Here is an 18426-nt window from a genome sequence, read left to right as displayed (position 1 = left end):
CATACAGCTTTGTTTGACAGAAATGAAGGAGAAAAATGTTTTTTGTTCATTCATTTTTTTATGACATCACTTTAATTAGTTGAGTATCTGAGGCTGAGACCACGGGACTGTAAAAACATGATTGTTGGGCTTCATTTTTGTACTGAACAGTCATTTCAAGATTAGTTAGTAAATAACAATTAGCAAATGTTGTTTATGAGACTAAAGTCATCTCACTTTGGTAATGTAAATATAATATTGTCAATATTATATTTATTGTCAGATTATTAATATATATATATATATATATATATACACAAATATATGTATATGTATGTATATATATATATATATATATATATCAGGGGAGATCTTAGCCCATTTTGAAGCACCCCCAAAATGAATGAATGCACCCCCAAAGATTTCTTACTTTTTTGACAATATTTGCTGTTTGTGTGACACACTACTAAAAATATAAAAAACATACAGTACTTGGTTGAGACGTAACATTTTAACAACAAAAGTATAGATACCCCTCCCCCCTCCCAAAATGGTTTGTTCCAGCTCGCCTCGCCCCTACTCTGACTCTAGCGCCCTTTCTGCCAGAGCGATGGTGGCTGAGACGCAGTGGAGCGGAGGTGTAAGTGCCTGGCTTAAAACAGGACATATTAGCTACATTTAACCTTCAGTTACTCTTTATATAGTTAGGTAGGAGTCAGACCATGAAAAACATTACACCCAGCTAACCTGCAGTGTTGAAAACGTGTTTTCCGATGATGTTTGCTATCCTACAATCTGTCCTGTTCTGTTGTAAATTCAGAGACATTTGACTGTCCTGTTGCTCCCATTGAAATTTATACAGCCTATTTAAAATCTAAAACTTAAAATTGTCCGTAGCCTGCTGTTGTTACCACTGTCCTGTTTTAAATGGATACTAATTAGCTAACTGACTGGATGCCCATTAACCTTATAACTCCATAGGCATGTACTATTTACACTGGAAACATGGCCATTTTGAATTGTGCGCATGCGCAGTAACAACAAGTAGGGCAGCTTGATGGGTAGGACGTTTTGTCAGAACACCGGTAGTTGTATTGCGGAGTCCGGTGTTCTGACAAAACGTCTTGTTTGGAAACAGGAGAGTGATAAAAACAAAAGAAGAAGGCATGGGACTATTCCAAGAGTTTCATTCAAGTCCCATCGGTGGACACACTGGTTTACTCAAGACTCGAACTGCAATTTGTTCCAGATTTTACTGGTATGGCATGTCGGTTGACAGTGGGAATTGGGTAGGTATTTTTAAAGTTGTCATTTATGTATAGTATGTTAACAGTGCTCCAATAGAATGCATAGTTATCCTGCAGACCCGTACCAGATTTCAGGATGATGTACAGTAATTAACACTGTTTCGCCACTTGATTGAGTATTTTTCATAGAACATTTGCAATTTTGTTGTTTAATTAATTGCGATTGTTGGATAACATAAAGATCATTCAATATGTTTAAGGTCCTGGCTTGTGACCAGTGTCAAAAAATGGGAAAACCATTCCAATCCCAATCCAATTTTATTTATAAAGCACTTTAAAATACCCAGCACAGGAACAAAGTGCTGTACAGAAAATAAGTTAAAACAATAGAATAACAGAAAACAGCAAAATAAATAAATAAAACACATAAAACATAAAATTAAAACAGCCCTATATTAAAACAAAAACAAGATAAAACAGCATCGAATCACCTAAAAACAACTAAAATAAAAAATAAAAATAAAAATAAAAACCAACATCTCACATGGTGTCAAAGGCCAGGGTAAAGAGGTGGGTTTTCAAGAGTGACTTAAAAACAGATAAAGAACTGGCCTGTCTGATCTCTAAAGGAAGCTCGTTCCACAGTTTTGGAGCTGCTACAGCAAAAGCACGATCACAAAGTTTACGCCCAGTCCTGGGTACATGCAGGAGCAGCTGATCAGCTGACCTGAGAGAGCGGGTGGGTGTATAAGGCTGCAGCAGCTCAGAGAGATGAGATGGAGCGAGGCCATGGAGAGCTTTAAAAGCAAATAAAATAATTTTAAAATGAATCCTAAAAGAAACGGGCAGCCAGTGAAGTGAAGCTAAAACAGGGGAAATGTGCTCAAACTTTCGAGTGCCAGTTAAAAGACGAGCTGCGGCATTTTGCACCCTCTGTAGATGACTAATATATGACGCGCTGACCCCAATATAAAGTGCATTACAGTAATCCAGCCGAGTGCTAACAAAGGCGTGGATCACTGTCTCAAAGTGCTGCCGTGAAAGAATTGGCTTTATTTTTGCCAGGTGCCTGAGGTGAAAGAAGCTAGATTTTACCACTGCTTTTATCTGATTATCAAACTTCAGATCACAATCCACTTTGACCCCCAGGTTTGTGACAGTTGGCTTAACATACTGTGCCAGGGAATCTACATACACATTGGGGGTCTCAGTGGGGCTACCAAAAACCATCACCTCTGTCTTTTTATCATTGAATCTTAAAAAGTTAACAGACATCCAAGCCTTAATGTCATCGAGACACTGAAGTAATGGCTGTGTAAGGTATCTGCCTTTTTTCTTTAGAGGGACATAGATCTGACAGTCATCAGCATAAAAGTGGAAAGGAATGCCGTGCTTTCTCAGTACAGAACCAAGAGGAAGCAGATATAAAGAGAAGAGGAGGGGGCCTAGAACTGAGCCCTGTGGGACACCACACAAGAGGGGAGCGGAGGATGACACATAGTCACCAAGGCTGACACAAAAAGTTCGCCCCGCCAAGTAGGACCTGAACCACTCCAGTGCTGTGCCCCTAATGCCCACCCAGTGCTCCAAACGAGAGAATAAAATGGCATAATCCACGGTATCAAACGCAGCTGTCAAATCTAAAAGCACAAGAACAACACAGTCCCCAGCATCAGTCGCTAAAAATATGTCATTAAAAACTTTTAAAAGGGCCGATTCAGTGCTATGAAAGGGTTTAAAACCAGATTGGAAAACCTCTAAAACATTTTGCTTTTCCAGGAAGGCCATTATTTGGCTGTAAACTACCTTTTCCAGAATTTTGGAAAGAAAAGGTAGTTTGGAGATAGGCCTGTAATTTGCAAGAACCGTAAGATCAAGAGCAGGTTTTTTAATCAGGGGTTTGACTACTGCATGTTTAAAATCTTTAGGGACAACACCTGACATCAGACTATGGTTTACCAGCTCAAGAACCAAACCAAGAACCATTGGCTGCTGTGCAACCACTGCAATGTATAAAGGTAAATATCAGTAGCATTTTAGTAGAAAATAGTAATGTTATCATGTACACTATGTATTAATGTGATTCTTTTATCATTGACAGGTGTCACATGTCTGGGAGCTAATCAGAATAGATCTAACTGGACCTCTTCCAAAAATGTCTAGTGGCTTCCAGTACATTATGACTGCAACAGACTATTTTTCAAAATGGGTTGAGGCTTTTCCATTAAAAAGCAAAAGTGCTGCTGAGGTAGCTCATCAGTTGTGCTCAATCATATATAGACATGGCTGCCCAAAACAAATTTTATCCGACCAAGGAAGAGAATTTGTTAATGAGGTAAGTGTTAAGTTTACTTTCCATACCTCTTTAGGTAAATACTTGGCCACAGTGTGCCAAGTAGCTGCCAGGCCAAAGGTTTTGTGTGATTGTTTTTAAAAAAAAACAATTTTCTTTTTTCTTTGAAGCTCAACTCAAGACTTTGCAGCTTAAGGAAAATAGAAAGAAGTGTCACAGCAGCGTATCACCCTCAGACAAATGGCCTAGACGAAAAGACAAATGACAACATAAAAAGGTATGTTTTATTTGTATGTAACATTTCATTTGCTTTTAAGACACTGTCACTATTGTGTTTTTTTTTATGTCCACATTTAGAGCCCTGAGAAAATTAGTCAACAGTCAACAGAATGACTGGGATGTGTATCTGGATGCTACACTGTTTTCTTTGAGGTCCAAGGTCCACACCACAACCAAATACACAACATTCCATTTAATGTAGAAGCTACATATAATTCTGAAGTTCCTGTTGAAGTCCCAGTAAGTGTTATTAAGGAATTCTATTTATACAACAACTATGATAATGCATGAATTAAATGTAATCTTAATTGGAAATTGTGCATATTGATATTGGCTGCAGCTTTAATCTTCTCTGCTTAACTTCTATATCCAAGATACATTTAAAAGATAAAGTAAGTGACTAGTTACTTCTTTATGTTTGTATCTTTATGTAAAGTAATAAATGTTGAGGAGCCCTTTAAGTATAATGTGTTCACCTATGGAAGTGTATCAAGGGGGGAAATGACTATACAAAAAATGATATGAGTCTATCTTTGTGGCTTTCTGTGCTCAAAGCTTTATAATAGTATATTTACTTTTAAACATGAGTTATTATAGTTAGAATTTTCAGTTCATGTTTCACATGCATTATTTGTCTTTATGATTTTAATTGTAATTTAAAATTTTAAAAGTTTAGCTGTCCTCCATCATTCTCCCTGAGGAGTTGAGTTACGATGACTTTGTATCTTCTACAAGAGACGCACAAGAACAAGTTAAAAAAAACTGTAGAGGAAAATATGGCAAAGTCCCAAGACTTACAAAAGGAAGCCTATGCCAGACGAGTCCAGAAGAAGTACAGAAACCTTGTGTACAGCGTTGGAGATGAAGTTCTTCTCTTGAACATGAGGAAACGTGGAAGGAAGGGAGGAAGACTTGATCCAGATTTTTCAGGACCCTACACCATTCAAGACATCGCTGGCAAATGTGTGAGATTAAAAAACACGGAAGGAGGAACTTTAAAAAATCACTACAGCATTGACCATATCAAGTCGTACAGAAGAAGCCACCATGTAAATGAAAAATGAAATGAAACAATGAAAAATACCCAACTCACACTCAGACAGTGAACAACAGCACAGACCTGAAGATGCCCCCCTGCCACCCTACTGCTAACCCTCAGTGCCAGCAAAGTCCAGAGGATACCAGACCCTCTATTATTCATTTTGCACCCAAAATGGCTGACAAAAGTTGTTGCTCCCACAAGGAGTTTAATTGTGTTCCAGGACCAGAAACGCGTGAACAAGAACTTCCCTCCCGGACACAAAGCTTAGAAAATGAAGGTGGCATAGTGAACAACTCTTTTTGGCCCGTTGGTCATTTGTTGCCAGTTTGGCGTTGCAACATGATTGATCATTGCATGACTTTGTTTGCATTTTGCAGTCTTCAACTCATATTGGATGTAAAGAAACATGCAACGTGCACTGAGCTTGTGGAAGTCTGGAAATGGATCTGCCTGTCAGTAATTTTCTCTTTTGCCCACCCGCTGTACCTTTCCTACTTCTCTGCGTGTAAATGCATGTTTATTGTGTTGACTTTTTTCCTGTTGTTGCCCGTTGGCCTTTACCCGGCTTTTCCACTAAAAATCTCATGCATGTCTGAGCTAACTTATCATATATTTCTTTTAGTAAAGAGGCTATGGCGTGCAAAGCATACTGGGCGCTTGGAGGCAGCTGTTGGACCATACAAGTTATTTGATTCCTCTTTTTGAACACTGCAGGGGTCACGGTGGCTTTCTGATGAGGTAAGAGAACTTATCATTATTAATTCTGATTTTGAAGTGCTGCTCCTTCTGAAGCATCTGTTCCAGTACATGCAGAAAGAACCTTTATCAGCAATTATATTCCTTTCCAAGATTTTGTATACAGCACTCAAGCAGTTACTTCAGAACTTGTTGCTGCTGGTGTCTGACTCTGACTCTGAAAACTCTGACTTTTCAAAACAGGTCATTGATGCATACCTGCACCGTGTCATTGAGAGACGAAAGGTAAGTAAGAAATGTCCTTTCCCCACTTATTTTGAAATACAAAAAAATGTATTTACTGTTCTGTAACATTTTTGTATACTTATACAGAATGCTGCACACCTGCTCTGTTCAGTAGTTGCAAGCTCGTTGTTTTCTGGGCAGTTCAGATGCCTCACCAAGGTAAGTTGAAAGTTAAGAAGTGGTCCAAAAAGTTGACTCATTTCTATTTCTGAGGACAGAGATCAGTTCCTTTAAACAACACTATATTTGAAAACACCCTGAGACGCATGGTACCTAAGTAAATCGAAATTACTCTGCACTTCCAAACCCACAGATGAAGTTCCCAGTTGAAGACATGTGGCTGTGCCCTGTGAACTTTGGTACACACTGGATTCTTGTGGTATGTGTTCATTTAGTTATTAATTTGTGTAATTTGTTGTGAAGCAGTTTCTTGCTCAAAGTGTTATTCTTAAATAGGTTTTCAGTGGCAAAAACTATTGTAATTTTTAATTGATTAACTTTTTCTTTAGATTGTCAACATTTCTGCACAGAAAATACTGCTCATAGACCCCATGGGGAATGAAGGTGTTTATGACAGGAAAATTCTGCGCAACTGGAGGTATGCATGATACTGAGGTATTATTCTTAGATAAAACATTTCTTGTTTCATTACAAACATTTTTGTTCAACTAGGAATTTTCTGAGGATGAGAGGGCATGAAGACACCATGGAGTGGCAGTTACAGACTATGCAACACAACAAGCAACAGGATTCCAGCAGTTGCAGAGTTTTGCTGTCAAAGGTAACTCTTATTCAAATAATTCCATTTATTGTTAGCTACAATTAGGACTTTACATTATCATAATGAGAAATCTCACAGTTTGCAGAACACTACCATGCTTTTGGAGAGGTCAGTGAAGAATTAACCACTACAGAAGCAGTTGTGCTGGAGCGAATGCAGATAGCTTGCACCCTACTTGAACATCAAGGTAAGTCCAGTAAAGTCCTTATCACGTTAGAGTGCGTACTTCCAATTTAAATAGTGCTTTTTAAACAGCACAGTACAAATAGTGCTTTTCAAACACTTTCAGATAAGACCCTTCTTTAAGTCTAATTAAAAAAAATTCAGGGGACTAATTTGCCATGAAGTATTTGTGGGAAAAAATGTACTATTATTTTTTAATTAATCAATAAATAATGTTTGATTAAAACCTAACGATGAATGTGTTTCAGGGAACACTGAGGACTACTGCATTGTTTGCTCTATGTTAGATGCTGACGCTGACCGCAGCATGATTGAAATGGTAAAACAAAACAAAACAAAAGAAACACATAAGTCTTAGTATCATTACTTGCTAATCATGTTTAAAATGTTGAATAATAGTATTCACCAAACATAATATAAGCTATTTATTTTTCCTTTCCAGGTGCAGTGTGAATCTTGCCAAAGATGGGCACATTTTGCATGTGCAAAATATAAAGAGAGCAACCAAGAATATAAATGCAAAAAATGTAAGGAAAACACATAACAACTTCAAATATAAACAGCTGTCTTTTCCCCTCCATGTCTCTTTGCATTCTTTGTCAACATTAGATGATTGTGTGCAGGAAGCACGTTTTAATAGTGTGATTTGGCCATCTGAACATGCTACCTAAATAAAACCATGCAGGAAACACGTTTTAATAGTGTGATTTGGCCATCTGAACATGCTACCTAAATAAAACCCAGCAGGAAGCATGTTTTAATAGTGTGATTTGGCCATCTGAACATGCTACCTAAATAAAACCATGCAGGAAGCACGTTTTAATAGTGTGATTTGGCCTGTGATTCGCTGTTTGTTCATTTTTTTTTATTTCTTCAGTGATCATCAGTGATGGGAATGACAGCATTACAAGTAACGGCGTTACTTTTTTCAGTAACAAGTAGGGATGGGTACCGGTATCTGACATAAACGGTAGTAACCAGACCGAAAAGCAGGCAGGTAACACCTCAAATCCGATGAAACACCTGGCGACGCATAGCGTTTTTTTAAAAGCCAGCTGAACATGAGAGGTTTTTGGACCAATTTTGTGTTCTCCATTCTTTAAGCACCGGTTTGAGCACCGTTTAAGCACCGGCACCGTTTCAAAAGTAATGGTTTGGTACTGGTATCGGACAAAACCTAAACGATACCCATCCCTAGTAACGAGTAATCTAACTAATTACTATTCCTATCGTTACAACGCCATTACAGTTACTAACAAGGAAACGCGGTCCGTTACCATTTTTCAACAAACAGACGGTTGAAGCTGTGTTCAGCTTACCGCATCTTATATCAGTTGCACGGAAGTAACTGTAAGTAATCTGGACGGACGGGATTCCCGGCCGAGTCCTTAAGTCATGCGTGGCTCAGCTGGCTGGAGTGTTTACACACATCTTCAACCTTTCCCTCTCTCTGCCTGTAGTCCTATCCTGCTTCAAAATGGCCACCATCGTCCCTGTACCCAAATCCTCCACCACCTCCTCATTAAACGACTGGCGACCGGTAGCCCTGACCCCCATCGTAAGCAAATGCTTCGAGAAGCTTGTCAGGGACTTCATCTGCTCTGCACTACCCGACTCACTGGACTCTCTGCAATTCGCATACCGCCACAACAGGTCCACTGATGATGCCATAGCCCTGACACTACACACTGCCCTGTCACACCTGGAGAAGAGAGACACGTATGTGAGAATGCTGTTTGTAGACTACAGCTCAGCATTCGATACCATCGTTCCCTCGAAGCTGGACAGGGAACTGCAGGATCTAGGACTGAGCAGCTCCCTCTGCAGCTGGATCCTTAACTTCCTGTCTGACAGACGCCAAGTGGTCAGACTGGGCAGCATCACCTCATCCCCCATCACACTGAACACTGGTGCTCCACAGGGGTGTGTACTGAGCCCTCTCCTGTAGTCACTCTGCACCTACGACTGCACGGCCACTAGCAACTCCAACATCATTGTGAAGTTTGCGGATGACACTACAGTGGTGGGTCTTATCACCAACGGTGATGAGACGGCTTACAGGGAGGAGGTCAGCACCCTGACCCACTGGTGTCAAGACAACCATCTCACCCTCAACGTCGCAAAGACAAAGGAGTTGATAGTGGACTTCCGGAGGTGCAGAGAAGTACACCCCCCCATCACCATCAACGGCGCTGCTGTGGAGAGAGTGAGCAGCTTCCGCTTCCTTGGTGTACATCTGGCTGAGGATCTTACGTGGTCAGTACACATAAACAAAACAGTGAAGAAGGCGCAGCAGCGCCTCTTCTTTCTCAGGAGACTGAAAAGATTCGGCATGAGCCCCCTCATCCTCAGGACCTTCTATCGCTGTGCCATTGAGAGCATCCTCACTGGATGCATCACCACCTGGTACGGCAACAGCACCGCTTACAACCGCAAAGCTCTCCAGAGAGTGGTGCGGTGCTCTGAACGGATAATTGGAGGTGAGCTTCCCTCCCTCCAGGACATCTACAGGAAGCGGTGCCTGAGGAAAGCGGGGAGGATCATCAAGGACTCCAGTCACCCCAGCCATAAACTGTTCAGACTACTTCCATCAGGAAGGAGGTTCTGCAGCATCCGGTCCCGAACCAGCAGACTGAGAGACAGCTTTTTCCACCAGGCCATCAGACTGCTGAACACTTCATAGACACCTCACCTCCACTACTGGAACTTCAACATTATGCACTACATACTGTATATAAATGCCACTTGTTTTGAACATGTCTCAACCAACTCTGTATATTTTTATATATTTTATTTTATTGTTTACTCTATTTAGTTTGTAAAATATTGTGGAGATATAGAAATTATTGTATTGCTGCCATATAATCTGCATCATTATAACTGCATTGATAACATTCTTTACAGCATTATTTCATCTAATAATATTTCTCACAGTATTGATATTGCATTAAAGTTGTTTATTGAAGATGTCCATTTGAGGATCCTTCCATTATGTTAACTTTTATTACAAGTACGGTCAGAAGTATTTCATACACATTGCATATTTGTGCTTATTTCAAGTTGATGTTCAGTTCATTAAGGGCCTTAAGCTTCACTGGCGTGACTGTCCAGGTGATCCATGCTGAGGGAAACTGGACCATCGAAGGATAACTGCAATGCATGCTTACAATACATATAACACATATAATCTAGGAATGTGTCAGGCCTGAGGCCTTAATTCATTTGGTGTCTTACTATATTTTACTCTACTTGGCAACAGATGACCAGAGTCTATAATTAGCCCCAGAGGTCCTGAGGGCTCGAAGTGTATTACCTTGTATGGAAGATGTTATAGAAAAGAGAAGTTCTATGTCTGCTTATAGCTATTAAAGATGTACAAGATGTACAATTAACTGTGACTAATGTCTGGAACCTATTTTAATCTGTAATTGACGCCATGGGGGGGCGTGTACCCCACTGCTTTATAAGTATCGACAACATGTATTTTGGTCAGAAGACATATGCTGATGTTTTCTCCGGGCTGTGAATAAACTCATCGTTTGATTGCACTTTTCTGGGGCCTCCGTGGTTTGTCTCACTGCTCTACATTGATCGATTTCGCGACAGCTTTGGTGGAGGATGCGGGCAGTGTAGGTTCAGCGGTGTTACTTTCCGCGGTGGTCGAGCCGGATTGGTGGTCAGACGGGCAGACGTCACAGGTGGTTTCTTGACTACTGTGGGCCCACATAAAAAAGGTAAAGCACAAACCTCTTAAACTGAAATTGTGCTGCATTGGATGTCATTCTAAATTGTAGTCAAGAAGTTACTTGTTAATCTCTGTTTTGAGTTTTGCCTGAGTCAAAGTGAAACTGTAGTGTTGCATTCAAGGTCGACTCGTAAGAATCAGTACTGAGCTAAAAGTAACTCAAGACGTTGTTTTAAGGAAATAGAGAGAAAAGAGACCAATGTGTGATTAAAGAATAAGAGAATATAAGAGTTATTGGTCAGTTTATGGTTTAATAAGTGTCAAGTTCAAAAGTGCAGACTTCCTCCCTACTGGAGACGTCCAGTAGGTGGTCCGGCGTGGCCGTACTGGAGATTGACCATCTACCAAGACTTGGGACCTTGGTTTAAAATAGGTTATGATCAGAGGATCATTTTGAGATACACTTATTTGTGAGAAAAAGAGTAATACCGGACGCAGAGGTTCGGGGAGTTGACATTTAACAGACTCAAGCCAGCCGTGAGCTTTAGGGAAACAGTAAAAACTTAGTTTGAAGCACGTCAAGGTTTACTGTGTTGAAGTAATTTTGACGATAATGCTGCAGGGGCTGTAGTAGTTTCATCCGTATCTAGAGAAAGGCATGCTCATTTCGGGATCGTGCCAAATTGAATACTCACGTACAGGGGATCGTCTTTATATATAATGTATATGTCGTGGTGAAACGGAAGAAACACCTTATGGTTTTACAGTGGCTGCAGAAATAAGACGGTCAGACTTATATAGCTTTTGTTCCAGAGTTTCCTTATATTTAGGTGCTTGGTAATGTACAGTGCGAGACCCGGCGAAGATCCGCGTGAGGCAGAGAGGGCATTTTCCTCCTTCTGCGAGCGTGCATTTAATTGGTTTGAAATTCAGTATCATTGGATAGGGTAAATTACGCGTTGCTGAATCAGAGAACGACTAGTAGCGTCTGAGGGGAGCTCCGCCGCTCCATATCCGGATCAGCTGTGATCCACGAGTTACAGTTGAAAACAATGATGTAAGAAACTGTCTGAAGTGATCTAAGTGCCGTTGGCTGCAGGCGGTGTGTGAGAGGCTTTGAAGTCCCTTTTTCTTTCTTTTTTCGGGTTGAGAAAGTGCGTAGTTAACATTTGGGTGCGGCCACTTCCCCTTTCTGAGACTCTGAGTAAAAAGAGTAATTTCGGACGAGGAAGTCCGACAGAAAACACCTGGTGCTGTCAGGATGTTTAAGTGACAGAATTTCAGAAAATCGAGTCAGAAATGGTTTTGTGGCTCTTGGTAAACTGATTTTGAAGGAAAATCAGTGTTTATTGTGCTGAAGTAACAGATCCGGCGTGGTCTGAAGGGAAGAATCAGCTGTACAATTCTGAGTTTGCAGCATTGTTGATATTAACAGATCCGGCGTGGTCTGAGGAAAAGAAATAAATCGGCGAATGGTTGATATACTTAGAAGAATTTGGTGGATCCGCTGAGGTCCAGAAGAATAACCAATGCGGACTGTGTTGGCTTGAATGTTGATAAATAATCCAGGAAGAATTGCCCTGGGTCTGTGTCTGTGTGTGTGTTGTTGAGTAACAACATGCACAGTTAAAATTGGGCGCTGTTCCTTCCTCTTTTTAGTTTCAAAACACGAAGGCTGTTGGTTTAAGGTTGGATTAAGAATTATTGTGTGAGGAACGGTTTCACTTTTGACTAGGGAAATAATATGCTTACTTTTGGGTCTATGAGAATTGAATTACAGTGGGAAGGGGATCTTCTGAATGCGCAGGTTGTTTGCTACTGTGAGACAGTGGAGAGACCTTACGAAGTGACCTTCTTTCACCAAGTAAGAGTGGAAGATCTCGTAACATTCCGGTGGAGATGCCGGGGTGAAAAGAGTGAGCTCGGACGAGGGAGTCCGAGAAAAGGACACCGTGAGTTGAGCAAGGTGTTTAACTGACTCAGGATTTCAGAGAATCGAGTCAGCTGTGATCTTGAGTTCTAATGGTAAGTTGATTTTAAAGAAAAATCAATGTTTACCAATTTGAAGTAATTCTGAAGATATTACTAGATGTGCTGTGATAAAAGTGAAGAATAAGTTGTGTACGTGTGGACACACAATTGTGTTGATATGGATGGATCGGCTGCGGTCCATCCGATAAGTGAATGCTGGGTAAACTGAGACAAGAAACTGTTTTTAAATCATCACTGGGTGCAGTCATATACATGTGCTGAAGATTACTGGACCCGGCGAGGTCCATGTGATGAAGTTCTTGGGCAGATAAATGACAGAAACAGTTTCTGAATTTTGAGGAGAATTCTGAAGCACTGAGGTTGAATTTTCTCTGTGCTTAGTGCGCTGTGTGGACTTATATCAGAGTTATAAGTCCAAAGGTTATGACCTGGAGGTCATTCATTGTGTTTAAAGAAGAACAGGAATTAGAAAAGAATATTTAATGTCATATTTTGTGTAAATTGAGGAAAACTCACCATATATGTTCACCTTTTCTTCGTTTGAAGGGACACAGACATTAACACCCACACACAGTTCTTGGGTGTGCGTTACTTCCTCTTTTAATTTTTAACTGCGACACATGTGTTCATTGAACTAGAACTTCAGCCGTGAATGAGACAGGATTTAGACAGGTCTAGTTCTGGTAAAGTAAAAGAGTATGTTCAAAGTTTTATGCCCTGGAGGCCAAGAGTTGTTTGTAGAGAAGAACATGACTTAGAAACGGACATTTAAGGTCACATTTTGTCTAAGATGGGGAGAATTGTCTCATATGTGTTTATTTCTCTGCTCTTTTAAGAGGACATACGCACTTAACTGGGTGTTGTCTACTTCCTCTTTCTGAGTCTAAAAAGCAGGTTTGATAAAATACTCGTAGGAAAACGTATTTTGAGTGATTCTAAGTGTGTGAATGTTGTGAGTACTCGATTTGAATGATTCTGTGTGATTTGTACAAAATAATAAATAAGTAATAATAACTCATAGGAGAGTGTGTGAACAGAGGAAGTCTGAGAGAGAAGTGTGTGCGTAGACAAACTGCAGAGTGTGTGCGTCAAACGGGAAGTCTGATTATAGCTTGTGAGCTGGTGAGAGACGTTGCAACATGAAAACAGAGGAATTAGAGACTGAATGTTTTAAGAAAAGAAATGAAAATGATATTAATTGTATGCTTTAGTGTGTCAATACAAGGGACTCTCCTCAACCTGAAAACATGAGAACAGCGGGAAAAGGATGGATTAACAGAATTGGGTTGAAATTGAAGCCTGAACTCATGATGGTTTAGAGACGTCCACCACGTCACAAACAAACAGATAAAAAAAAATAAATAAATAAAGAAAGAAAACAACTGTCAATTACATTAATGAATAGAAAATGCATGTACACAAATTGTCACATGTGAAATTATTGTTGGAAAGAATCAGAAGTGAGATAGTTTAATATACACATGCAATGAAGAAAGCAGCGTACACTCCTTTAATTTCCAGAGCCAGAGTGTGTCCCCTCCCCTCATAGCACCCCTGCCCATTTGGCCCCTGTATCAGGCGAGTATGGAAGGCTGGATAGCCCATGACGGGTAAGATCCCACCTCGAAACCCTGGGACAACCTAAGGCAGGCACAGTCACGATTATTCGGCCTCAGTCCCTGTGAGCTCAGACTCACTGGTGAGATGAAGTGAAGAAGACGGGACTTCAAGGGTAAAGCCGCTGGGCTGAGGTGGAGGGGGAAATGTCATTAACAATGACCAGAGATGAGCCAAAGAGAGAAAACACTCCCTCTCTTTCTGGTTGAATTATTCACAGCGCCATCTCTCCATAAACCTGACAAGTGGGCCCTAACTTCTGGCTGAGGACAAGGAATGCTGTTATTTAAGGAGGGGAATCAAAATTTGGGTTAGCAAATTTGAGAAAGAGAAAACTGACTGTTTAAGTGGAAAATTGTGAAGGAGTCTGAAACACCACAAAAAGAAACATATACACAATCACACACACAAATAGAAAATGTATTAAACTTAGAATACAAGAGAGCTCATGAAGATTAGTCAGCATGTTGAGCATATGAGTCTGTTTATCATCTTGTCCAAATTGCTTAGTGTGTAGTAGTTTTTAGAAAAGAAACTTAGAATTCAGTGATGATGGTGTACAAGTTGTGTGGTTTTTAACAAGATTTTCTGTGTATTGAGCAGGTGAAATGAGGTCAGTTGACCTCAGAGTCTCAGGATGCTGAAGAACCTGAGGCAACTGAAATATGATGTGGGGAAAATGAACAGATGGAGTGATTTAAGTCTGATTTCAGACTATGTAAGTATTATTTAAGCCAAAGTAGGGTAAAACTTTTGTGACCCTGAAGTTCTAATCCCAACAACATATAGATAGATTAATAAGCAAAATGTTCTGTGTGTAAGATTTTTGAAGTTGTTGTTGTAGTGATGGGTTGCTTCTGTCGGTTAGGTTTGTGTTGTTTTCTTATTTTAATAAAGGGAGTTTTATTGAACATGGACATGTCTAAGAGGGGCCCATTATTTTTGTAACAGTGCACTTAGAGAAAACCTGTCAGGTGATTTTGTTTTGTGCTTTGATGAGCTAATAATCAGCTCTCTTTTTTCTCATTTTTGTTCTAAGCAGGCCTGCAAGATGAAATTGACAGCGCGGTAAAATTTCCAGGAGAACAAACATAAGGTCACCTTTCCAGATTACAATGGGCGGAGAAGGCTACCTGTGGGGACCTGATCAGATTGGGAGTCCCTGTCTAAAAGGATTGCCACGAGCCAATCCAGTCCAAAAGCATAAAGAACTATTTTCCTAGAAAAAAGTAAAACAAATGAATGAGCTCATGTTGCTGAGAGGGGAGAATCTGATTATTTGCGCGGGAGTCTCCACTATCAGCAATACCTGGTGTGAATGCGTGTGAGTGAATGGGTGTGACCGGACTAAGATTGGGATGAATAAATGTGGACAAACAATTTACCATGCCAGAAAGAGAAAGGGGATACTTTGCTTTGCTTTGTTTTGCTTTTGCCATGAGCAGGAGAAGTGGAAGACTTAACTCTGGGGATGCTGATTTTGGGTTGCTGATGTTTGCTTTGAGAAAATTTCTGTTTTATTGACTGGGGTTAGATTATGGTATTACATTATATTGTTGGTATAATGCCGAATGCTAAAGGGGAAACATTTTTGATATAACTCATGTTACCATTAACTGAAGAAACACATGACTGATAACTGTTCTATTTTAAGTTTTCTTTTTTATAACACAGATTGGATCATAAGTGGGGAAAACTGAGTATGAAATGTGAAGTTGAGGTTAACATACAGGTTTTGTTTCTAGGAAGTTCCAAGGATGCAAGCTGTTGATGGAGCCAGGAGTTTGAAAAGATTTGACATGATGATTAAATTGATTTCATTCCTTAAACACAGGTTTGCAGGGCTGGAGCAGATATACCTGAGAGGAGGATTGCTGAGGTGTTTGGAGAAATGATACGACTAACCTTTTCTTTTAATTTCCTAAGATCGGGTGAAGCATCTTGAGTTTGTGACACATAAGATGATTTTCTTGTTTATCTTTTGCAGGGCGCATTTTTGTGAGTCCGTGTTTGGACGGTGGAAAGGTTTGGCCATGTCAGCACTTTTTTTCCTTGGCCATACTTTTAGGAATACTGGTCACCTGTGGTTGTTGCGTCATTCCTTGAGTCAGAGGATTGTTGGTAAAGGTAGTGGCAAGGGCAGTGGACCCCGGAGCGGTCGTTCCGGTGTTCCAGTGTCCATTGAGGAACTTAGATGCCATGGAGTGGGCCAAGGAGTGATACAACACGAGGTGTGGTGACATTCCTTTTTGGAATGTCAAAAGAGGGAATGTGGAGATGTAGAAATTATTTTATTGCTGCCATATAATCTGCATCATTATAACTGCATTGATAACATTCTTTACAGCATTATTTCATCTAATAGTATTTCTCACAGTATTGATATTGCATTAAAGTTGTTTATTGAAGATGTCCATTTGAGGATCCTTTCATTATGTTAACTTTTATTACAAGTACGGTCAGAAGTATTTCATACACATTGCATATTTGTGCTTATTTCGAGTTGATGTTTGGTTCATTAACCCTTAAGGACCCACAGTGACACTGGTGTCACTGCCTCTTTACACTTAGAGACTTGGTTATATATGATTCATTTGATATAAGACCCCCGTAATTTTCATGAAAGTAGAAATAGGTCTGGGCTCTTAAGGGTTAAGGGCCTTAAGCTTCACTGGCGTGACTGTCCAGGTGATCCATGCTGAGGGAAACTGGACCATAGAAGGATAACTGCAATGCATGCTTACAATACATATAACACATATAATCTAGGAATGTGTCAGGCCTGAGGCCTTAATTCATTTGGTGTCTTACTATATTTTACTCTACTTGGCAACAGATGACCAGAGTCTATAATTAGCCCCAGAGGTCCTGAGGGCTCGAAGTGTATTACCTTGTATGGAAGATGTTATAGAAAAGAGAAGTTCTATGTCTGCTTATAGCTATTAAAGATGTACAAGATGTACAATTAACTGTGACTAATGTCTGGAACCTATTTTAATCTGTAATTGACGCCATGGGGGGGCGTGTACCCCACTGCTTTATAAGTATCGACAACATGTATTTTGGTCAGAAGACATATGCTGATGTTTTCTCCGGGCTGTGAATAAACTCATCGTTTGATTGCACTTTTCTGGGGCCTCCGTGGTTTGTCTCACTGCTCTACATTGATCGATTTCGCGACAATATGTATGCACACACACATACACACACATAGAAAAACATATTTAGTATACACATCCAGTAATGCATATACTATTATATATTGTACATATATTTATTAGTCTCAGATTTAGCCATTCTTATATTTTGCTTGTTTTATGTTATTGTATTTTTGCACAACTCTGTTGCTTGTGAAGCTCGCACACAAGAATTTCACTCACATGTACTGTACCAGTGTTCCTGCACATGTGATGTGACAATAAAAGTGATTTGATTTGATTTGAAAACAAAAATGTCAAGAACTATTGCAATTCTCCCTAAAACAAATGATGTCTTAAATAACAAATCATAATGCTATTTTGTTCCAAGCCTTGTAAATGAGCTGTTTGCTGAACAGGCATTGGTCTTTTGTTCAAAGGGTTGGCATAACAAGCATGTGCTTTCGCCAATACCTTTTGATTAGCCTTATATCATGTTTTTTTCTTCTGTATTAACTGAGAGATTTGAATGCTCATCAATAAACAACTATATATCAAAAATGTTTTGAAAAGAACTATGATAAGGCATATACAGGCTTTAGAGCAGGGGTGTCAAACTCAAATAGACAGTGGGCCAAAATTCAAAACTGGAACAAAGTCTCGGGCTAACGTTAATATTTACTGAAATATATTTATTCCTCCAGATATAAGAATTAATCTTTTCTCATGGACTCAAACACGTTTTGCTGAAAAACTGAATATGGAACAAGCAAAGCTTAATACTAAACAATATATATATTAGCTGTATAATACCAGTAGGCCAGCTCTAATAGTAATTTGGTATGGCTTCGCGGGCCAAATGTAATTAGGCTGCAGGCCAAATTTGGCCCGCGGGCCAGAGTTTGACACTTATGCTTTAGAGCAACATATATGTACAACATATGCAATGTCTATTTCAGGGAAGTCCCTGCATATTTCAGCAGGACAATGCAAAACCACATACTGCATCTATTACAACAGCATGGCTTCATCGGAGGAGAGTCCAGTTGCTGAACTGGTCAGTCTGCAGTCCAGATCTTCTCCTATTTGGCGCATCATTAAAAGAAAAAATATGTCAAAGACGGCAGCAAACCGTTCAGCAACCGGAAACCTGGAAACCAGGCAAAATAAATGGGACTTAATTCCAACACCAAAACTCCAGAAACACCAA

The sequence above is a fragment of the Neolamprologus brichardi genome, chromosome 3 (assembly GCF_056152115.1).
Source record: "Neolamprologus brichardi isolate AB-2024 chromosome 3, ASM5615211v1, whole genome shotgun sequence".
Classification (NCBI taxonomy): Eukaryota; Metazoa; Chordata; class Actinopteri; order Cichliformes; family Cichlidae; genus Neolamprologus; species Neolamprologus brichardi.
The sequence above is the reverse complement of the archived record's forward strand: the minus strand, read 5'-3'. Positions refer to the sequence as shown.